The 24,405-nt window shown below is 44.4% G+C and overlaps 1 long non-coding RNA gene across 1 annotated transcript; it reads right to left on the bottom strand.

Annotated features, from left to right (window-relative positions):
* Window positions 1-22,587: 22,587 nt before the first annotated feature.
* On the bottom strand, window positions 22,588-24,079 carry LOC115264074 (uncharacterized). The gene is made up of 4 exons (XR_009997558.1): window positions 23,768-24,079; window positions 23,538-23,709; window positions 23,362-23,478; window positions 22,588-23,298 (listed from the first exon to the last, which is right to left on the bottom strand). It is a non-coding gene; the product is annotated as an uncharacterized LOC115264074 (long non-coding RNA).
* Between the last annotated feature and the right edge of the window lie 326 nt (window positions 24,080-24,405).

The raw sequence follows: 24,405 nt of genomic DNA, 5'->3' as shown, positions 1-24,405 counted from the left end.
AAACAAGCAACAAAGAAGGCGCAGCGATTACTCTTTATCCCAACTGGTAACAGATAATGACATGATCCCGAAAATTTTTGTTGCAGACAAAACGGAAGCTGAATTAGTTGCGTACTTTTCAACTCGTGAATAATCAATTATTACCAACCCAAAATCGAAACTTTTTGATGATACATCTTCAGCAGCGTTGCTGTGTTTACTGACTCGAAGTTATCGCTCGAAAATCACAATGCAAGGCTTTAAAATCTTTAAACTCGTGCTGCTTGATCCTTATCCCATTTTTTTCAAATTGGGATAGAGCTATGTCGCATTGGGTAGAATGTCGCAACAAATTCAGGTTGCGACATTGTCGTTAGTGTTGCGCGATGGTTGAATTTTGATTCACTGGTCGTATCGTATATACATCCAATAAGGTCAGCTTGGCTACGGGGCGTTCGTATAACTGCGCTGCAGTCTGCTTATTCGCTGACCTGATCCTGCTATCCTTTTGACTGACACTGGTAGCGATGATCTTGCCCTTCGGGCAGTACTCATGGGGTACCTCCCGATCAACGATTAGCAATACCAATTCGACCGCTATTGGTTTCATGTCGGCGTACCACTTAGTTCTGTGGGTGATCTTCGGCAAGTAGTTGGTTAGCCAGCGCTTCCAGAACTAGTTGGCTAGCTGTTGGGACATCGTTCAGGTTCGTCGGAGTAACATTCCGATGCCGACTAGGCTAGACACAGCGATTTTATTGCATCGAATGAATCGAGGAGGAAGGGTTTCGGGTTAGAGCAAGCGCTGATTAGAGAGTTGACGGTGTGTTCGATCTCGGTCAGAACTTCAGAAGGTTACCCAACACCCCATTGCTGTAGGGAGCTGCTGACGTGTTGAGCTTCCAGGTCGCCTCGGTTCCGCCAAACTTCTGCATCTCTCCATCTTTGTTTAAGGAGTTCAGCCATCATAGGGGACTCCGGAGCGGCACGGTAGTTCTTGGTCTTACAGTTGTAGCGTACTTTCGCGTGGGTTGCACGATGCCGGGGTATGCAATACCTCTGACGGAGTTCATTCAAGGCAAGGTAAAATGCAGATGTAGTAGCAGATGTGGATGAAGATCGATATCTGTCTTACTTTTATCACGGATTGGATTCTGGAGTCATGTCAAGAAATTTCACCCAATTCGTCAAATTAAACTTTGTCTGAATCCAACGCCACTGATTCTACTCTGTAGCTTCCAGGATTTTGCTCACTCGACAATTAACGAAAGGTGAACAAAGACGGTGGTCCGAAGACAGCCAGCAAATCACGATCCTGGAGTCCAAGTGGTAGAGCCGCACTTGCTGACTTTGAAAGACAAGGAATCGAGAACTGCCTGGGAGAGTCTTGTACCAATAACCGCTGCCTTGAGCTGGAGTCTCAGACTTGAGTGATATCGTTAAGGAATTACCCTTGTTTTGGTGGCTCCTAGACAGCACTAGACGGCCTAATATCGGACGAATCTCAAGTAGCATGCAGCAGTCATGCTTCCGTCAACGAAGGTGTGTAGCTGAAAGTTGTTGTATCGGAGCATTCTTGGGTCGCATCGTGGTACTTGGTACGTGCTTGACTTGCACAGGACTTGCAGTCAACTACACCTTTTGGTGAAGGAAGACGTTGCCATTGAATTGGGTGTCCCATCCCAGAATTCTTGTAGCAGGATCTTGAGGAACATTAGAAAGCGTAAGATGAGTCGAAGAGGGTCAAATATAGTCATAAGAACCCGGAGAACTTCTCGTTTCGTAGGCTGGTGGAGCCATCCCCAGAAATCTTTGATATAGCGATTACAACCGACTTTGTTGGCGAAATAGTCAGTAGCCTAGTCAGTAGCTGTACATCCCATCATTCCAAGCTCCTTTTCGGCCGTCATTTCTGACGAGAGGATCAAACTGTTTTCCTCGGCGTTAGTGCCACGTAGGGCCTCCAAAACGAGTTGCGAGTCACTGGTCCAGTTCACGGCATAAATATCACAAGGCAGGCTAGTAACCTATGTAAACATCTATTTTGGATGTAAACATGTGACGTCGTTCTTATCGTTTTCACATTGATCAAATTGGTGTGGAGTACTAGATCACATATGAGCGATTTGAACTACGTCATCAAAAAGCTGTCAGATTTCGGGAATATATCACCTTCTTCTGTACACCGTGGTCCAGTTAAGAGTTTCGAATCCACCCCACGAGTGCACAAACCTTATTTTCTCCGCAAATGCTCTTCGGTGTCGACGCTTACGAGCCTACTGGGTGATACTAGGGTAACTATGAGCACCGAATGTCATGGCACACATGACGTGTATACAGTAAAACTTATCTGTCCTCATCTTCCCAATAGAATCGCTGGCCCTGTTCATCCTCCTGTCGAATGAATACATGGTAACACATCTTGTGTATGCCACCTGTCAGTGCTATATAGGATGCTCACTACTCACGGAAGCGTATCAGTACGGTGAATAACGAACAGAGATTGTAACAGGACTCTTCAACAGAGCGGAGTTCAATGCTACTCTGAAAGACTTGGACACCGCATCCCAGACTATTCTAACCGTTCCAGGTTCATTTGGATGGGTTAACAAAAATACTGGGAGATATTAAACGGGTTGTGATTGTTCAGGTAGCTTTCGAATGTAGCCTGTGGTCAGTTGATCTGTCATCTTTTCTGTGTGGTTTATATCTGACAATTAGATTCTCTCAGTGTGTTTAGATTCTTGTCCCTCAATATGTCAATAGGCAATTGATAACGCACGCACAGTCTCCAACCGTGGTAACGCCTACGCTATCGAGATCACAGCAGGCCACGACTCTTCCTCTCTCTTCGGTCAGCGTTCGACCACGTCGGACGTGCAGTGTATCGGGTCGCTGCGCTGGGCGATTCTCATCGAGAACCATCAGCCATATATCGGCATTTTCCCACAACGTTATGGGAAGTCTTTCGTCCTTGTTCATACGTTTTTCGAGGCACTGTAGCGTCGTGGAGCTATTCCCTGATAGACGAATGGATTCGTGATGCCAAAGCAGGACAGTTTCGTAGCGTTCCCCTGCGAACTTGATCAACGTTTGGAGAAGAGCTAGTCTGTGATAACATGGTGTAAATTATCGCCTACCTTGTGATCCACGCAGAATCCGATGTAGTAGACAGAGTGCACTGAGAAACCTGCTACACACTGTCCTTCTCTGTGGTTGTGAAAAACGATGTTGTGAAAAACGTATGCAAGAACAATTCGGCTAGCTGCTGATTTGGTGCGGTTGTCTTCGTCGTTCGCAAAACGAGAAAAAAATCACCTCGTGACTGCTGTGAAATTGAAACGTGAGGTTGTTCAGAAGTTCCACGTAATTATTCGATTTCCAGTGCAATAGATGAAGGTTATTGGTAGTCTATATTCTTTTTGCTTCCATCTGATGAGGCATTATTGGCAAAGGTAAGTTGGAATATTTGTGATTATTAGCTGTTTCCCATCTGATATGACGGGAATTAGCGCAGCGGGCTTCGTGGCCGAGTGGTTAGCGGCGTCAATCTTTTAGGTGTCTCGTAAGCCTCGGAGTGTGGGTTCGATTCCCGCTCCAGTCGGGGAAAACTTTTCGTCAAACGGAAAATTCTCCACTGGGCCACTGGGTGTTACATGTGTTGTCGGTTGTCTTATGTTAGTAATGTTCAGTCTGTGCGCGGCCTCTGGCTGAAGACGGTGTAATTGTCTTTTTTTTTTTTTTAATATGACGAAGTATATTTCTATCCTAGCCCGCGTCTGCCTTATTCGTACGTTGAACTGGAAATGCTCCATACTGTAAAAAGTGTATTCCATGGTCGCACAACAAAAGCTACCATTTGTACAGGTTGCCGCTTATGCTGCGGGATGCTGCTGCGCTCAGAACGAACATGTTGCGAATGCCGTGTTCTGTTTCGCGGAGCCGCTGATGATGCACATAAATTAGATGAAAAATTGACAATGGGGTTGGGCTGAATTTAATAAGTTTTGCGGAATGATGATGACGACGACGTCGACGACGAGTTCAATCAAAGATTGGAACCTGTGCGAACGGTTGCGCGGCGATGATGATGGCGGTGGTGAAGGTGCATATCCTGCCCGGATTCGCTTCTTGTTTTTTGATTTAGTGCACTTTCTGGAATATGTATGATTGCGCGTCCGGAGACGGGAGAAGAACAGATCTTCGCGCCGCGCCAACACCGGTCGGTTCGGAATCGGTTTGTGAGCCAATTATAATGCTCTTATATATTCATGATGCGAAGGAACCGTGGATGATTGGTCTGGAACGCGTTGCTGGCTGATGGTCCGGGAGTTGCGGCGGTCCGTGAAGTGGAGAGCGCAGAAATTTATGGCCAATGGTTGGGTTAATTGTTTCGAGCGATTTTTGCATTAATTATTTTCCAAAGCCGGAAAAGCCCGTGGGCGAAGTAATTTTCGTGTGCGGCCAATTCTAATGGCAGCTGGCCAATATCGGCGGTGCTGGATGCGTCAGCTGCAGAAGTGCGGTGCGAATGGATAACGATTAACGAACGATGATAAAAGCCATGTGTACTGATGAGGCTCGAAAAGGTTTCAGGCGAAGATTATGTTTTGAGTTCTAATTGGAAACTACAAGAACTTTAAGGAAATAAGGAAAATGTTAACTCCTGAGTTTATTCTAAAGATACAGTGTTATTGTCGAACATGTCCTCACTGTTTCGTTGTTTTACACAGAAAGAAAATTTGAATATTAAGTAAGCCGTAATGATGGATATCACAGAAAATGGCATCATGTAATCAAAAATCAAGCATAAAATTGAACGTTTGATCATGTACATGCATCGTTTAACGATAATAATTGAAAAATATACAACCTTGGCCTTTATTCCACTCTGCGCTTTGAAATTTTAGCTAACGTTGGCTGAAATTTACACGAACTACGTGTGATCAGCACAGCCGCTGACGGCGACCGCAGCAGCAGTCAGCCATATTGCGAAGTGTGTGTTTTCATTTCGCGAGGAATAATTTGGAAACAATCACTTAATTTATTAATTTAGAGCTGATAATTCATGATTTAGTTCTATGTTTGTTAATTTATAGTGTGTTTACAAAACAGTGACATTCGTGTTGTCCCTTGAGGAAGTGGCTGAAGTGCAGAAAGTGTTTAAAAATGAGAATGCCGTGGCAGTAGCAGATGCCACTTGGACGGGATTTCCATTGCATTGAAAGTGTGAGATGCAAAATCATATTAAAACTTAATAAATACATCCACTTGTCATGTAGAAGCGTATTTTTTTCCTTCAACTGCGTGAGACTTTCCCCAAAATTGAAACATATTGGCGTCTTCCAAAAAGGAAAAAGATATCTCGGTTCATCCACTTCGCATTTTTTTCTGGTTGGCTTTTGTTTACTAGTAGGCAACGAACTATGAATCCAAACGATGAAATTTACACGATGACTAAAATTCACACCTGCAATCAAAACAGCACATGTAAATTTTAACACCAGCAGGATTCTACGCTAACCTTGGCATTCCCTTTATGTGCATTATATGTTGCGTAAATTTACCCGAATTTTTGATACTGTGTACTCCAAGCTTTCTTTTGCAAACTCCTCCATGGATTTCTTCTATAACTTCTCCTTCAGAAATACATACCTCCTGAGACTCATTCAGTAGTTTAAGTATTTCTTCAAGAATGTTAGCAAGGGATTCCCTCAAAAATGTTTGCATAGGTTTTTTTCAGAATTTTCAAATATTTCACAGCGATTCTTTTCGAAATTCTTCCAAGGCATCCTCCAGGAATCCGTTGGAAAATTTCGTCATGGGTTGCTGAAGATATTTCTGGAAGGTTGTTTTTTCACATAACTCATGCGGTTCCCTCAAAAATATCTCCTGGAATTCCTTCAGATATTCCCGCAGAATTTTTTTTAGATATTCGTCCACGGATTTCTTCCAAAGTCCTTTATGAAATCACATAAAAATACTGGAATGATTGTTCAAAAAATATTTTAAGAAATTTGTAATGGAACCGCTGGATATGCTCCTGGAAATTCTTGAAACAAAGAGATTCTAGAACAAAATTCTCGGAAGTAGTTTCTGAAGTTGTAGTTGTAGAGGTTCCTGGAAAAAATCCTGGGGAATACCGTGGATACACAGTTATGGATCACACACGGTTACGGATGAACTCGATGTTTACGGCCAAATGTCGCCTCACTGCACAACATTGCATAACTTAGCATAGTCTTCATAGCATAAACACTATACTATGCCACTCCATGTCATGCTAAGCTGCAACATACGATCGTAAACATCAAATTGATCCGTAACCGTGTGTGATCCATAACTGTGTATCCATGGTACGTAAAAGAACTTCTTGATATGTCTCTGAGGACATTCCTTGATAAATTATATGAGAAGCTTTTGGAGGAATTGTAGGAAACATTTCTGGAGGACTTTTTAGGGAAAATCTGTAAAGGACACCCTTGAGGAATTTCTATATTAAAACTCGGAGCACTTTTTGGAGGAACTCTAGAAATAAATTCTGTAGAAAACCATGCAGAAATTGCAAAGATACTAGAGGAATTCTTGAATAAATCTCTAAATAAATTTTTGAAGGGGATTCCTAGAGCATGTTCTGAAGTAAACCCTGGAAGAACTCGTAAAAATACTTCTAAAGGAAATCGTGAAAGAAGTTCTTGATCAATGTCTGAAAGGTACATATTAGTGGACAAAAGTCCAAAGAAATCCCTACAGGAATTTTTGAAGGAATATTTGGCAGCAGAAATTAAAAACAAAACTGTAAGAATTCTTGAAAGCGTCATCAAACTTTCTAAAAGAATCCCTTAAAAAGGAGCTCAATATATTCCCCAAGGAGGAATGTATGCGGATCTTCTGGGAAACCCTCTTGAGGAACTTCAAGAAGAATCTGTTGAGAATCTTCTAGAAATATTGCTGAAAAAATGACTGAGGGAATCCCCGGAGAAGTTTCTGAAAAAAAACACTGGAGGAGTATACAGAGAATTTCCTGAAGCAGAATTCCAACACAAGATTCAGAAAGCATGACTGCAAAAAGAAATCTGAGTTTGGAATGGATTAGAGGATTTTCGAAATTACCTAAAACTGATTGTGGAAACGATCGAAGAATTGGCAGAGCTATCCCCCTATGGTTGGCTTTTCAGTCATGTTAAATTATAAGCGGGGTGGTACTATTTTATTCGACTTATAAGATGAAAGCTGTTTGAAAAGATTTTGGAAATCCCTTGCATAGGCTACTAGGAAACTTTTTCATAAGCTTCTGGTAAGTTCTTCCAAAAGCTTCTGAGAGTGGGAAGCTCTTTCAGAAGCTTCTGAAAGGCTTTTTCAGAAGCTTCTGAAAGGCTCTTTCAGAAGCTTCTAAGAAGCTCCTTCAGAAGCTTCGCTGAAGCTCTTTTAGAAGCTTTTAGGAAGCTCTCGCATAAGCTTCAGCGAAGCTCTGTCAGAAGCTTCTGGGTAGCACTTTCGAAAGCTTAGAAAACGCTTTCAGAATTTTCTGGGAAGCTGTTCCAGTAGCTTCTGGGAAGCTCTTTCAGAAGCTTCTGAGAAGCTTTTTCAAAAACTTCTGGGAAACTTTTTCAGAAGCTTATGGGAATCTCATTCAGAAGCTCCCGGGAAGATCTGTCTGAAGCTTCTGAGTAGCACTTTCAAAAGCTTAGAAAACGCTTTCAGAATTTTCCGGGAAGCTCTTTCACTAGATTCTGGGAAGCTTTTTCAGAAGCTTCGGGGAAGCTCTCTCAGAAGCTTCTGGAAAGTTCTTTAAGTAGCTGAGACGCACTTTCAGAAGCCTCAGGGAAGCTCCTTTATATGCTTCTGGGAGGTTCTTTCAGTAGCTTTTAGAGCTACTAGCTATTTTAGAAGCTTCTGGGAAGCGATTTCAGAAGCTTCTGGGAAGAAGAAGACTTAAACCACGTGTTGGAACGTCAGATGAAATAGTACCACCCCGCTTATAATATAACCAGACCGAAGATAGTCCAAAGACCTCTTATAGAAATGCTGCAGCCACACCAGTGCATGTTAACGGTATCCGCACCACCGACGTTCATCCAGAACCACGAGTGAACAGACCCTGTTGCTGTCAGTGTTTTCACTAGATTTGACGCATTCCCTAGATGAAGGTAACAATAGTATATTTACATGTAGCAGATGTATTGTTACTAATTTACATAATGACGATAGTGAAATGAATATTGATGGTATTTTAACTGTTAATGAACAATTACCAATAATTAATAATAATAATCATGTAATTTCTGAAATTGACAAGCTATCATCGTTTACTAAGAACTCACCTGCTACTGAAATAGTTATCTATTGCCAAAACTTTAATCGTATGAGTAGCGCATCAAAGTTGAATGCAATTCATAAAAATATATTGAGTTCAAATTATTCAGTTATACTGGGCACTGAAACTAGCTGGAGTGACAGTGTCAAAAACGAGGAAGCTTTTGGTAGCGATTATAACGTGTTTAGAGACGACCGTGATCTAGTATTAAGCCAAAGACAATCTGGAGGAGGAGTACTCATTGCAATCTTAACTAAGTATAATTCGGAACATATAATTTCACCAAAATTTAAAGAGTTCGAACACGTGTGGGTCAAAACTAATATTGATGGTGAAACTCACATTTTCGCCTCAGTTTATTTCCCACCTGATCAAGCATGCAAATCAACTTATGAAAAGTTCTTTCAAACAGCCGATGAAATTGTGTCTCGGCTTCCTCCTGAATATAAAATACACATATATGGTGACTTTAATCAGCGTGATGCAGACTTTATTCCTGATGCAGAAAATGAGAGTATTTTATTGCCAGTTATTGGTGACAATGATACATTACAATTTATTTTTGAGAAAATTGCCTTTCTAGGTCTTAATCAAATAAATCACGTGAAAAACGAACAAAACAATTTCTTAGATTTTTTACTGACAAACACACACGAAGATTTCTGTGTAATTGAATCTCTTGCACCGCTATGGAAAAACGAAGTATTTCATACGGCAATTGAGTACTCTGTATTTGTACATAGTAATAGCATTCCCATCGAATGTGAATATGAAAATGTATTGGATTTCAACAAAGCAAACTTTGACAATATCAAGGCTAAATTAAATAGGACAAACTGGCAATCTATTTTAAGGAGTCAACAAAGTATTGATTGCGCTGTGGGAATTTTTTACGAAATATTATCGGGTATTATTCAAGAAGAAGTTCCGCTTACGAAAAAGCGACGAAATTACAATTCCAAAAATCCAATTTGGTTTAACAAACAAATTCTCAATTTGAAAAATCGAAAGCAGAAGGCTCATAAAACATATAGAAAATACGAAAATCAAGAAAATTTAATGAAGTATTTGAACATTTGCAATCAACTTAATACAGCAATGTCTTCTGCTCTTTCTGATTATAATGCAAAAACTGAAAGTGAAATTAAGTCATGTCCAAAGAACTTTTTCAATTATGTTAAATCCAAGTTATAGTCAGCCAGTTTTCCGGCCAAAATGACATTAGACGGAAAAGAAGGACATAATTCAGAAGACATTTGCAACCTTTTTGCATCATTCTTCCAAGAAACTTACACAAATTTTTCAGATAATGATCGTGATTTTGAATACTTTTCTTATTTTCCTGATTTTCCAAACGATGTTAGTGTTAGTCACATTAATGTTAAAGACATTTTTGCTAGATTAAATGACCTAGATATCACAAAAGGTTCTGGACCAGACGGAATTCCTCCATCTTTCTTAAAACCATTAGCAGTTGAACTTACAACTCCATTATTTTGGTAATTTAACATGTCGCTGGAATCTGGTAAATTCCCGATGGAATGGAAAAAATCTTTCCTAATACCCATTTATAAGTCTGGTAAAAAATGTGATGTTCGAAATTATCGTGGAATTGCTATTATTTCATGCATACCAAAACTATTTGAATCGATCATCAACAGAAATGTTTTCGTTCAGATAAAAAATAGAATAACTAATTCTCAACATGGCTTCTTCAAAGGCCGTTCAACAGCCACTAACCTGCTTGAGTTTGTCAATTACTCTTTGAATGCAATGGAAAACGGTAATCATGTGGAAGCTCTCTACACTGACTTCAGCAAAGCATTCGATAGACTGGACATTCCTATGTTGATTTACAAGCTTGAAAAGATGGGAATTGCAACGGGGCTCCTCAGCTGGATCAAGTCTTATCTAACTGATCGTCAACAAATAGTGCGATTCAATGAGAAAAAATCAAAACCAATTAATGTCACATCTGGAGTTCCTCAAGGTTCACACTTGGGGCCTCTTCTTTTTATTTTATACGTTAACGATATCTCCTTTATACTAAAAAAACTAAATGTTCTTATATATGCTGATGACATGAAGCTGTTCCTAGAAATTAGAAATAAAGATGACGCCGATGTATTTATGAATGAAATTCAAATATTCCATGTATGGTGCTCTAAAAGTTTATTGGAATTAAATGTAAAAAAGTGCAATCATATAACGTACAGTAGAAAACGATGTCCATCAGATGTCTCAATAAATCTAGGCAATCAAATTGTTGAAAAATGTGCAAAAATAAGAGATTTGGGTATAATTTTAGACACAAAATTAACGTTTGTAGAACATTATAATACAATTATCCATAGAGCATATAATATGTTATCGTTTATAAAACGTTTTGGTTATAACTTTCAGGATCCATACACTATAAAAACATTATACATTGCGTATGTGAGATCAATATTAGAGTATTGCAGCGTTGTTTGGTCTCCTTACATGAAAAAATATGAAGAACGCATAGAGTCAATTCAGAAGCAGTTTCTATTGTACGCACTACGTAAGTTAGGATGGACAGTATTTCCTCTGCCTTCATACGAAGCACGTTGTTTGCTGATCAACATTCAGACATTGAAAGAACGACGTGACTACGCTATGCTATCGTTTGTTACTGATATTGTCTCACAGCGTACTGATTCACCTGAATTATTGTCCAAATTAAATTTTTATGCTCCCAGCCGGCACCTACGTGAGAGAAATTTGTTTACAGCGGAACGTCATCATGCTGATTATGCAAAATATGGACCGTTAAATCAAATGATGTACACTTATAATCGGCATTGTGAAATGATTGACCTAAATATGACTAGAACGCAGTTGAAGAAACATTTTCAAAACATTCGAAATCGTAGAAGCTAAATAAAATAGCAGATAGATGTAGCCTTTATATGTAGAATGATAAAAAAATTGAACTAATAACAATTATAACTATAAAATATGTATAAATAGATATTAAGCATGAAATGTATTGAAACTGGTCTACGTTTGATTGACGACAATAAATAAATGAAAAGCCAACCATAGAGTGATTAACTACACAGTATCAAAAATTCGGGTAAATTTACGCAACATATAATGCACATAAAGGGAATGCCAAGGTTAGCGTAGAATCCTGCTGGTGTTAAAATTTACATGTGCTGTTTTGATTGCAGGTGTGAATTTTAGTCATCGTGTAAATTTCATCGTTTGGATTCATAGTTCGTTGCCTACTAGTAAACAAAAGCCAACCAGAAAAAAATGCGAAGTGGATGAACCGAGATATCTTTTTCCTTTTTGGAAGACGCCAATATGTTTCAATTTTGGGGAAAGTCTCACGCAGTTGAAGGAAAAAAATACGCTTCTACATGACAAGTGGATGTATTTATTAAGTTTTAATATGATTTTGCATCTCACACTTTCAATGCAATGGAAATCCCGTCCAAGTGGCATCTGCTACTGCCACGGCATTCTCATTTTTAAACACTTTCTGCACTTCAGCCACTTCCTCAAGGGACAACACGAATGTCACTGTTTTGTAAACACACTATAAATTAACAAACATAGAACTAAATCATGAATTATCAGCTCTAAATTAATAAATTAAGTGATTGTTTCCAAATTATTCCTCGCGAAATGAAAACACACACTTCGCAATATGGCTGACTGCTGCTGCGGTCGCCGTCAGCGGCTGTGCTGATCACACGTAGTTCGTGTAAATTTCAGCCAACGTTAGCTAAAATTTCAAAGCGCAGAGTGGAATAAAGGCCAAGGTTGTATATTTTTCAATTATTATCGTTAAACGATGCATGTACATGATCAAACGTTCAATTTTATGCTTGATTTTTGATTACATGATGCCATTTTCTGTGATATCCATCATTACGGCTTACTTAATATTCAAATTTTCTTTCTGTGTATTTTTCGAATTTTTCGAATAAATCTTCTATTTAATTCCTGTAGAAAATCCCTGGAGAAAAGAATTCGTAGAGGAAATACTACACAGATAAAAATAATAAGATTTACACGTCATGTAAACTTCATTTTAGTCATGTAAACTTACTGTTATGATGGTTTACATGACATTTCATGTAAATTTGCGTTATATGTCATGTAAATACTCAGAGTCATGCTGAATTACATGAAATATAATGTAAGTTTACATGATATTTTATGACATTTACATGATATGTCATGTAAACTTCTGTGATATCCCACGCTCCAATCATGTGCATCATATGCCACACATTTTTACATTCTTTTTTCGATCTATGTAGGGAAATTCCTGACGAAATTCTAAATGGAGCTTTTGAAGAAATTCCTGGAAGAATTCTTGGAGAACTCCTTAAGAAAATCTTGGTGAAATTCTTATAAGTATTTATTAATAAATACTTATAGGGCCCATATAGCCGAGGTGGTAAACGCACGGGTATTCAGCATGACTATGCTGAGGGTGACGGGTTCGATTCCCGGTCGGTCCAGGATCTTTTCGTAAAGGAAACTTCCTTGACTTCCTTGGGCATAGAGTATCTTCGTGCCTGCCACACGATATACACATGCAAAATGGTCATTGACTGAGGAAGCTCTCAGTTAATAACTGTGGAAGTGCTCATAGAACACTAAGCTGAGAAGCAGGCTTTGTCCCAGTGAGGACGTTACGCCAAGAAGAAGAAGAAGAAGCCCATCAAAATCAAGTAATGTGTACACTATCACAACATGGTGGTGAAATTCGAAACTCGATAGTGCTCGTAGTCCTGAACAATATTGCCTTCCCATCACTTGAAGTTCGTGCAAAACCTCATCATCTTCATTCTGGAGACAAGTATGCATACTAGCGCCAAGTGGTGGTGACGTTCGGAACCCGAAGTACTTGTAGTCCTGAACAACTCTGCCGAAAATCGTACCTTCCAATCTGGCATCACTCTCGTGCTATATCCCACCAAGTTCGTACCGGAATTTCACCATCACGTGACCACGTGACGCTAGTGTACATCGCCACGTGGTGGTGAAATTTTGAACTATGCTCTCAATGACCGGGAAATACTCGTAGTCCTGAACAACTTTGCCGAAGATCTTACCTACCAATCTGGCTTCAATCTCGTGCTATATCTCACCAAGGTCGTACCGGAAGTCTCTATGTACACTAGCGCCACGTGGTGGGGAAATTCGGAACTATGAAGTCCATCACCAGGAAGTGGTTGTTGTTCTGAACAATTTTGCTGAAGACAGAATGTTGCTATCTTCTCGAAGCTCCGAGAGAACTCGGTACAAAGACATGGTACTCACAACAAATCTGGGAACAAAACGGAACCGGAAGAAGTTAAAAATGTGGAACTAATGTGTTCACCTGGTTCTCACCGGAAGCTACATGAAATTCCAATCGGCTTTCACTTCACCTCTCTAGGATGGATTATATAGGATTCCGTTAACGCAAAAAGATTGAAATTTGGTTCACTAACTGCTGAGATATGGATGTGCGAAAAAATAGTTCCACGTTGTTTTGCCTGTCGGTACTTTTCGTTACAAAAACCCTGTTGGTAAAGGCAGTGTTTATTTACTGCTGTAGAATAGTAACTTTAAGGCGGTTTTCAGTGTTACAATATAACAATTTCTAACCAATTAATAATATTTTTGTATAGGGTTAGATACTGTACGTACCTTAACAAAAATGTGTACAAAAAATTAACTTAGTAGATATAAAATTAACTTAGTTATAGTATGCCTTAAAAAGTTACACTTTTAGCACAGACACACAGACGTAACACTCTAATCATTCTCATCGTACACCGGTTTAACGAGCAATTTAAAAAAAAGATAGTTGGCCGACAGGCCACCCGTGGCGCTCGCATCGGTTTCGTACGAGTTTGACGTTTATTCACTACCGCCACCTAGTTTACGATTGGTCAAACTCAGTATTTTTAGCATTGGGCGAACATGCATCCGTGACTATGTTTCGAATCGACAAGTGTTCGAAGTGTCTATGTCTGTGCTTTTACATAGTTTTTATCTTGCACTATGAGCCATTTTACGAAGTGACAACAATGTTGATGATAAATATGATATCATAAATATCAATATTGATTTTCACGGGTTTTTTATTCTTAATCACTTAACCTAATTTACAGCTCTATTGTCCACTGGGGCACTACGTGAGCAATTTCAGTTGACAGCTGCACTTACATTTTGTACAGCGCCTAGATTCTATTCTACTTTATCGAACTGGTTGCCTTTCTGCTGCTTTCACTTTTTCTACTTTATACCTAGTAGAATGATGAGCACAAGGATGATGATGGATGGCCGTTGTTCCTTTCCAGTCCAATTGGGGGTCCATTATGAGTAGCAGTTCGCCGATGTCCAGGTATCCGGGTCCGTTTGAGCCATGGGGCTCAGAAGAGGGTCAGTGTCAGTTGCTCTCGGGGGAAAAGCAACTGACGAAAAATTGCAAGTGCCGGGGCTGGGAATCAAACCCATGACCATCCGCATATGAAGCGAACGTGTGACCAACTACGCCACGGGCCCCGGCTATTTTCACGGGTTACCTGTCAAAATTTCATTCCTAAAATCGGCTCGTAAAATGGACTGTTATAAGTTCGACGGTAACAATTGTTGCAAAAATTGTTTGCCCTCACAAACAGGCTGCCTTGGCAATGACGGGTGACGAGGGCTCGACGCGACGCCGCAGCCATATGCGAGGACGAGGCAAAACGAGAGCAAAACTCGCATTCTTCGATCTTCACAAGTTCACAACCTGCATCGGCGGCGGGCAAACGAACAGCGTAGAGCAAAAACAGAAGAAAAAAACTCTAATCAATTCCGACTTCGACGACGACCGCTGCATCGCCGCGTTCTGACTGGGCTTAATCTTCGAAGCTCAATCTTGGAACGAGGTTGATCCCGGCAGTCCGTCCGTCCGTTCGTCCGCCCGTCGTTGAAGCGAAGGTGCCAAGGCGAGAGAAGACCCGGCCGAAAAAACAAGCGACAAACCCATAACAAGAATGCAAAACATAGTCCCGGTCTCGGACGGATGGATGGTTGGTCTGATGCGACAAGGGGGGGAATCCGCAGCAAAACAAAACATAAAAAGCCAATCATCATGTGTTGTGTAGGCCGATCGATAGCGCGCTACACCGCACCGGCTCGATCAACCACCAAAGTCGCGAGGGTGAACCAGACAAACATTGCGCGGCGGCGTCGATCGCCATGTGTTGGATTGGATTGAACGTCGTATACGATGAAGCCACGCGGTGGCAGGTTGGCGTACGGGGTAGTAGGTAGTAGGCCGCGAATCGAATTCTCCCGTCCGTCAGTAGGTGAGCGACGGCAGCAGCAGCCTGCGCGGTCTACTATGGTTTCAATGATCTGTTTGTTCTGGGAACGGTAGCCGCCGCCCCCATCAGAGCAGGCCAGGCCGGTTGATTGGTTGCGACTTTCCGATGATCGATTGGTCGCGATTGATTGTCGTGTCTGGTGGAATGTCTGGTTGAGTTCTGGTTCGGCTTGTTTGTCTCAAGGAGTTGTAGGTACATTAATTAAGCAAATGAGTGTCTTTATGTCAGCTCCGGGTTGAATACAGTAAGGGGTGGGGCTTATGGTTGTGTGTCTAATTAGCAGATTTGGCAAGCAAAAGTACTCAAATTTCTCACAAAGCATCAACTTATTACAATGAGTGTAATCAGTTATGTACCCTTTGATTCCGCCCTCTTTTGCTTATGCTTTGATAGATACGCGTATTGCGACTACCACTTGTACTCTTCCTCAGTGTCAATTACAGGGTTCGAAATGTCGGTACATACAAGGTTTGTTGGGATGTTATCAGAAATCATTCCAGTACTAGCAATCTGGATATAAATCAGAGTTAATTTGTTGATTTTATCGGTTTAGTGTATGGTTTAAGAAACGGTTCGTAAATTTGTTTTTTTTTTCTCGACATACGCACTCATTCTCCCTGAAAGCATAAGTTCAATCTTGTAGCATTTTGCAATCACCATACTGACTCACTGATCTCCAAGTCACCCTATACGAGAAAACTTGCTCAGCGTGCTGCATACCAACCAGGCGCATGCGATCGAAAAGAGAAATCTTACACGCTCAACATGAAAGGCACAGCCTAACACGCTTGCTAATGAAATGGACGAGTTTTTCCCACTGACTGTCGTAATGTTATGGTAGGTACTTCATTGAGATTGAAGTTTTAAATTGTAATACCTCGGTTTTTGTAATATGTATAACGTACTAGTACTCGAGTGAATTGGTTAATTTCAATGAAAGTGAGTCAACCCTAACCAAGCTTTAAAGTAACATTGAGTGTGTAGATGTTTCACCATTTTCAGGTGAATTCGCTGCCCGCTCCAGCCTGCCGTTATGCAGCACACGCGTCATCACGAAATCCACCATTTCTGGTTTACACTCTAAACGGTTTTGCTTGAAAATATGCCAATTTAAACCTTAAAATTTAAGTAACTATATGAAACGCAGAAAAATGCATTGAGATAGATTATACCACAGACAAACCGACGTAACACTTGCAAAATTTCCATAGACCTCACTTTGAACGATCATTTCAAATCTTCATAGTTGTGGCCTTCACAACCATACACTGAAATATTTGTTGTTGCTGAGACTACCAATTCCATAATAAAATAATAGGTAAGCTTATCTTTGAGTCTGTTTGCATAGCATAATTCTCATGGAATCAAGGCATAGCATAGCATAGCATGCTTTGGTGCATTTTTATTGTCCGATACTGTACATGACATTCCATAACACCGGACCCAGGATGGAACCTTGCGGGACTCCTGAGGTTATGTGAAAGCACTTCCGACCCACCTCCGTATCGCAGACTAGTACACGATTCTGAAAGTAACTTCCGAGAATCTTGTACAGGTACTCCGGTATCCCCAGACGCAGGAGCGCATCGGCAATAGCAGACCAGCTGGCGCTATTAAACGCATTCCTTACATCCAGAGTCACTACCCCGCAGAAGCGAATTCCCCTCCTTTTAGGCTCGAGTGCTTTCTCGGCGGTTTTTGTAACCGACAAGATAGCGTCTACGGTGGACCTCCCCTTCCGGAAGCCGTACTGGTTACTTGAAAGTCCATTTTCGCCCTCGGTGAACCGCAACATTCTATTGAGGATGATCTTTTCGAGCACCTTCCCCGCCGTGTCAATCAAGCATATTGGTCTATATGCCGACGGGTCTCCGGGTGGTTTCCCCGCCTTTGGCAATAGTACCAGGCTCTGCCTCTTCCAAGCTTCTGGGAAAACTCCCTCGTCCAGACATTTCTGCATAGCAGACCTGAACATCTCGGGAGCCTCTGCAATAGCTACTTTTAAGGCCAGGTTCGGAACTCCGTCCGGACCTGGGGCCTTACCTACGCTAAGGGACTTAGCTATCCCCGCAAGTTCCACATCGGTGACCCTCTCCTCATCGCCAGCCCCAGTCCCCGGCTGTCCTACGAAAGGAGGCCAAGGACTAGGATCATGACGCGGAAAAAGTCCTCCAATGATCCCCTCCAACATCTCTGGAGATTGCTCTGTAGGAGCCATCACACCTCTCGTCTTGGCCATAACGATCCTGTAGGCGTCACCCCACGGGTTCGTATTGGCACTCTGCCAGAGACCCTCAAAGCAGGCCTTTTTGCTTGCTCTTATCTCGGTCTTGAGCGCGGCTTTTGCAGCGGCGAACACCACCCGCTGTTCGTTTCGCTCTTCCTCTGATCGTGCTCGCTGCATCCGCCGCCTAGCCCGTAGGCAGGCGCGGCGCAGGTCCGCAATCGCGTCGGTCCACCAGTAAGCCGGTGGCCTCCCATTTCTAGGGTGGACTCGCCTAGGCATAGTCGCATCACACGCACGTGAGAGCACCGCTACCAGCTCGTCGCCGTCTAAACCGATTAAGTTTCGCTCACGGCGGAGCGCTTCCCTAAATACCTCTTCGTCGTAGTATGATGTCTTCCACCTACGAGGGCTTGGCCTTGGCCTAGCCGCCTCTTCTTCTATCCGCTGTCTGCTGTTGTTGTAGTCGATACTGTAGCGAACCGCCAGGTGGTCGCTGTGAGTGTAGCCATCATCTACTCTCCAGTTCGGACTACTTGTTAGGCCAGGACTACAAAAGGTCACGTCAATAATTGACTCCGCTCCATTTCGACTATAGGTACTCTTGGTACCAACGTTAGCCAAGTCGACATCTAAGATGGCCAGTGTTTCTAGCAGGATCTGCGTTGATGGCACAAATTTCCCGAATGGAGGAGAACGTGCCTCTAGAGCCGACCTACTGAGGATCTGATCCCGCTTGTTCGTGAAACGGCTTCCCCATTCCACAGCCCAGGCATTAAAGTCGCCCGCTATTACCACCGGCCTTCGCCCTGTTAGCACGGTCGTTAAGCGGTCCAGCATTTGCGTGAACTGCTCGATCGGCCACCGCGCATAACAGCTACAGAAGAAGACCCCGTTTACTTTGGCGACCACGAAGCCCTCGTAGGTAGTAGACACCAACTCCTGAACGGGGTATTTACCCGTCGTCCATATCGCCGCCATTTTTCTGGTCCCATCCGCGACCCAGTTGCCGTTGCCGGCGGGTACTCGGTATGGGTCCGAAATGATGGCGATATCCGTCTCCCACTCAGAAACCGCCTGACAAAGCAGTTGCTGAGCCGCATCACAGTGGTTCAGGTTCAGCTGCGTTACCTGCACTGTGATTTGTTGCTCACTGCGGCTTTCTTAAAGGCCGGGCACCCTGGACCACCCATCGCATGTCTGTTTTTCGAGGTTTTCCCGGTACAGATCATGCAGATGGGCGGACTCGTGCAGCTTTGGGCCTTATGACCTTCAGCGCCGCATCGCCTACACAGTTTGCGCCTGTCGGGGCCTTTGCAGTCCCACGACTTGTGTCCTGGTTCCAGACACCTGAAGCAAACCTCAGGTGGCTCGTGGAATGTCAGGTGACATACACACCAGCCCACCTTAATACTCCCTACTTTAACGGACTTTTTAACATCCGCCACAGGTAGCTGAACCAAAGCTATCTGTGTCCCTGCTGGCCCTCTCCGTAGCTTAACGGCTGCGGCGGCCACCTGCACATCGCACTGTTGCCGCAGTGCCGTGACGAGCTCTTCCACTTCGGTGATCTCGTCAATGTCTTTGACCTTCAGAGTCGCCTCATGTGTCAGAGCCCTCACCTGCACACCTTCGCCAAGGACCTCTTCTGCCAGCCTTTTGTAGGCGGCGCCCTTGTGCTCCTTCTGGCGCTTCAGCTCCAGGATCATTTCGCCCGTACGAGTACGTCTAATACTGCGTACGTCGGCTCCAAGACCCTCAAGCTTGGCGTCGCTTCACATCGTCTTCAAGACGTCCGAGTACTTGGACTGTTCCGTCTTGATGACGATAGCGTCGCCTTTCTCACGCCTGGCACCTGCCTTCCTACGCCTTGGTTTGGCGTCCTGCACTACTACCTGCGGATTCACCTTCTTCTTCTTTTTCCGCTCTACCTTTGTCCAAGGAGGGTCTTCTCCTTGGATCGCCCTGCTCTGTGGCTGCTGAGGGCCCACCATTGACCTTTTGTAGTCCTGGCCTAACAAGTAGTTCGAACTGGAGAGTAGATGATGGCTACACTCACAGCGACCACCTGGCGGTTCGCTACAGTATCGACTACAATAACAGCAGACAGCGGATAGAAGAAGAGGCGGCTAGGCCAAGGCCAAGCCCCCGTAGGTGGAAGACATCATACTTCGATGAAGAGGTATTTAGGGAAGCGCTCCGCCGTGAGCGAAACTTAATCGGTTTAGACGGCGACGAGCTGGTAGCGGTGCTCTCACGTGCGTGTGATGCGACTATGCCTAGGCGAGTCCACCCTAGAAATGGGAGGCCACCGGCTTACTGGTGGACCGACGCGATTGCGGACCTGCGCCGACCCTGCCTACGGGCTAGGCGGCGGATGCAGCGAGCACCGTAGACGCTATCTTGTCGGTTAAAAACCGCCGAGAAAGCATTCGAGCCTAAGAGGAAGGGAATTCGCTTCTGCGGGGTAGTGACTCTGGATGTAAGGAATGCATTTAATAGCGCCAGTTGGGCTGCTATTGCCGATGCGCTCTTGCGTCTGGGGATACCGGAGTACTTGTACAAGATTCTCGGAAGCTACTTCCAGAATCGCGTACTAGTTTACGACACTGAGGTGGGTCGGAAGTGCTTTCACATAACCTCAGGAGTACCGCAAGGTTCCATCCTGGGTCCGGTGTTATGGAATGTCATGTACGACGAGGTGTTGAGGTTGGAGTACCCAGTGGAAGTGGTGATTGTCGGATTTGCCGACGATATTACGCTCGAAGTCTACGGTGAAACGATCGAGGAGGTGAAGTTGACTACCGACCACTCGATCAAGGTTGTGGAGGCGTGGATGCGGTCCAGAAAACTGGAGCTGGCTCACCACAAGACAGAGGTGACGGTTGTTAACAACATGCAGTCGGCGCAGCAGACGGAGATCAGTGTAGGAGAGTGCACTATCCTGTCGAAGCGCTCTGTCAAGCACTTGGGCGTGATGATCGACGATAAGCTTACCTTCGGTAGCCACGTCGATTATGCCTGTAAAAGAGCCTCCACAGCTATTGCGGCACTGTCCCGGATGATGTCCAATAGCTCAGCGGTGTACGCCAGTAAGCGCAAGCTTCTGGCTAGTGTTGCTACGTCCATACTTAGGTATGGCGGCCCGGCGTGGGGTACCGCGCTAAGTACTGAATGCTACCGACGGAAGCTGGAAAGTACTTACAGGCTTATGTGTCTGAGGGTTGCAAGCGCGTACCGTACCGTGTCACACGACGCTCTCTGTGTCATTACTGGTATGGTGCCTATCAGCATTCTTATCAGTGAGGACATGGAGTGCTTCGAAATGCGCGGCACAAGAGGCATACGCAAGACTGTCAGGATGGCCTCTATGGTCAAATGGCAGCGCGCGTTGGACAGTTCCACCAAAGGAAGGTGGACCCATAGGTTGATACCGAGGGTAGATAGTTGGATTAATAGGCGCCATGGGGAAGTTACATTCCACCTGACACAGGTCCTTACAGGTCATGGTTGCTTCCGACAGTATCTACACCGTTTCGGGCATGCGGATTCTCCCGAATGCCCAGTGTGCAATGGTTTAGAGGAAACGGCGGAACACGTTTTGTTCGTGTGCCCGCGTTTTCGCACAATGCGTGACCGCATGCTTGCCACATGCGGGGAGGACACAACTCCGGACAACTTGGTCCAGAGAATGTGTAGGGATGAGATTAGCTGGAATGCCGTTTCAACGGCAATCACCCATATCGTCTGGGAGCTACAGAGGAGGTGGCGCGTGGACTCGGAGAATGGCTAGTCCAGATGCAGTACAAGAGGTGGTCCAGGGGTTCGAAGTCGGCTTCGTAGGTCATACCGGTGCCCTGCGGTCGAGATCGACCCTTACAGCGATTAAGTGGCCGCGGAGAGGAAGTCCCGGTAGCGGTGCTGTCGTGGCGTCGGTCTACTGGGTTGGATCTGAGCCCGCGGTTGGAAAGGGGTCCCCGGCAAGGGTCGGGGTAGGTGAGATCCTGCTGTCTGCAACCTACGGGTGCATCTGATAGGGCCTGAAGGGTAGTGATACCCTTCCTTTGCGGGCAGGTCAGATCGGGTTGCATGTGGGCATCAGTTCTTGATGTCCGCTCAGCAGTAGGGCGCGGGCGGGGTTGACCCTGCCCGCCTTCCGAGGACAAAGGGAGTGGCGAGGACCACTCGGGAAACTGGCTAAGCGCCAGCATGCTATCGTGATGGACTCTCCAGTGCGAGTCATCGATGTTCGTTGCTGCTAGGCTACGGCAGCTAACCTTGAGGGTGCGATATGCACTAGCCCCTCTCTGAAGCAATACCTTTCTTGGTGGTTCCGGAGAGACGTAGGGTTTGGCGACCATAGGAATGTGTTTTAGTGGGTCGAGGAGAGAGTAGTCCTGGCTTCTACCGGCATTGTAGAAGACGGCCTCATCCCCACACTACCCTAACCTTCCTGTTAGGGTGTCTGATGAGCAGATTTATCCCCCTATGGTTTAGAAGGAAAAAAAAAAAAAAAAAACAGGGGTTTTCATGGAGTACCAAGAGACCTCAGGAGCATTAGGGGGATCACAGTGTGCTCGATACATCCCTACCTTCTACCTTTCACGGTTGCTGCGATATTTTTCTTGTCACCTTCTTGTCGCTGCCAACTGTGATGAATACAACGGAAGCGTCCAAGCCCTATTGTTGTGAAACAACCTCTGCGGGATGGGAAAAAGCATTGGTCGGACCGGCTAACAACCTAAACGCCACTAAAGAGGATGTTCATTGTGTACAAGCTTTATTCACCGTATCATTGGCCACAGGCCCATTTCTACTCTAACTAGCTACTGCCCTATCGCTATCTAGATCTTTCGCATTCTTGCGCAATTTTCTTCGCCGTACTCACGGTTCTTCTGGAGGGTGCACCCTGTTCATGCCGGAATCCTCTCTCCCAGCTTCTTCCGTCCGATTCAAGCACAAATCGGTTTCAGCTCACCGTTGACGCCTATACCGGCCGACTGGCTGTCTCCTTCGTAGCGGCAACTTCCACGCCGCCTCGCTGCCACCCACACGACGACTGATCGTTCCTTATTGCCACCTGAACCAACGCCTCAATTGGAAGGTTACCAGCGTCGACACGACTGCGCTTGAACCGAGTTCTCCCTAACAGTTACGTATGGATCCCTCCTCCGAATCGCAGCTTGTCCGGATCCCGCGCACAGCCCTGTCGTTCAGACGCCCATGCGGCGCCGATGATCGGTCCCGCTCTTTCCGTACAGCCGATGTGGACGAGCTGAAAGCAAACACAAAAAGCCTTCTTCTTGGGAGGCTTCTTTGCTGTGTCGTGATGCTCAGCGTCGTTCCGGGCGTTCTGTCGGGTTTCCCGTACGGAATAAGTATCAACGTAGGCCAGATTAGCACTGCTGCCGGTCAAGTGTGCTGGCGATCTGTGGTTGGGTATTTTTAATTAGTTTCCTGCCACCTGTATTCGCACGTTTGTTGGGACTCACCTACGGGTGTTCGCTGTTCTGATCCGGTGCGAATCTCGTCGATGGACTGATGATGTTTTTACGTTGGTCGCTATTCAGCACGAATCTCCCGCGGTTTCCGAACCACTTAGCGTGAATCTAGAGAGAAAACCTCTGTTAGTAGTGTGCCATGTCGAAAGTCCACGAGTTTCACTAACCTTCTTCCGGATGATGCAACGCACGGCCTTCCGTGATTCCCGCTCGACTACGTAGGTCGGAAAACCCGCGACGGTGGATTCTACCGAACGGAGAGGATTTTGCACGTGGGAAGCTTGCGGTGAATCGTCGTGCAGCAGTCCACTCCCGGTACGTGTTTCCAGTGCAGATTTTCTAGGATAAAGTTGTTGCCTTAGCACTTATTGATTACACTTATCGTGAATCCACTCACCACGATTTGGCTGGTCCTGTATGCTGCTCCAGCGGTCAATCAGCTCGCACACGACGTCCACCTTGCTCCTTGCTACTTGCCGGTCTGAATGTCGAGCGTCTTAGCCGTGTGGGTGTGTATGTGGCTCACCGGAAGCGCGATCGCTTGCTTTCTCCGAGTTGCAAGTGACAGATTGTTTTCGCTGAGTTGCTTGCATGACGTTTCGCAGTGGGGCACATTTTGGGCGTTTATGCACGGAAAAATGTTTTGTGGTTTTCGGTGTGAGCTTGTACATCTCCAAATAAAACAAAATGCTTGACCAAATGACTTATGTAACACTATCAAGAGAAGAATTATTTTTGGGTAGTTATTTCTGTGTCTTATTCCAATCGATGATCCATGTTTTCGAGAGTGAAACACATGTATCATAAGAAGTTCGTTAATTTTGCTCTGAAACCGGGTCTACCAATAAAGGAAATTGGCCCCAACACAGGGTCATCTCAGGTGATTTAAGTGTGTTTTCAGAGGCCTTCAAGGGGTCTGACAGTGTTTAAGGGCCGTTTCTGCAAGTCTCAGGGCGTTCCAAGGGGCCTCAGAGGCGATTCAAGTGGTTTCATAGGGTCTCAAGTACACTTCATGGGTCTCAGGAGCGTTTCTGC

This window comes from Aedes albopictus, chromosome 1, assembly GCF_035046485.1.
Source record: "Aedes albopictus strain Foshan chromosome 1, AalbF5, whole genome shotgun sequence".
Lineage (NCBI taxonomy): Eukaryota > Metazoa > Arthropoda > Insecta > Diptera > Culicidae > Aedes > Aedes albopictus.
This window is presented reverse-complemented; position numbering and strand designations above follow the sequence as displayed.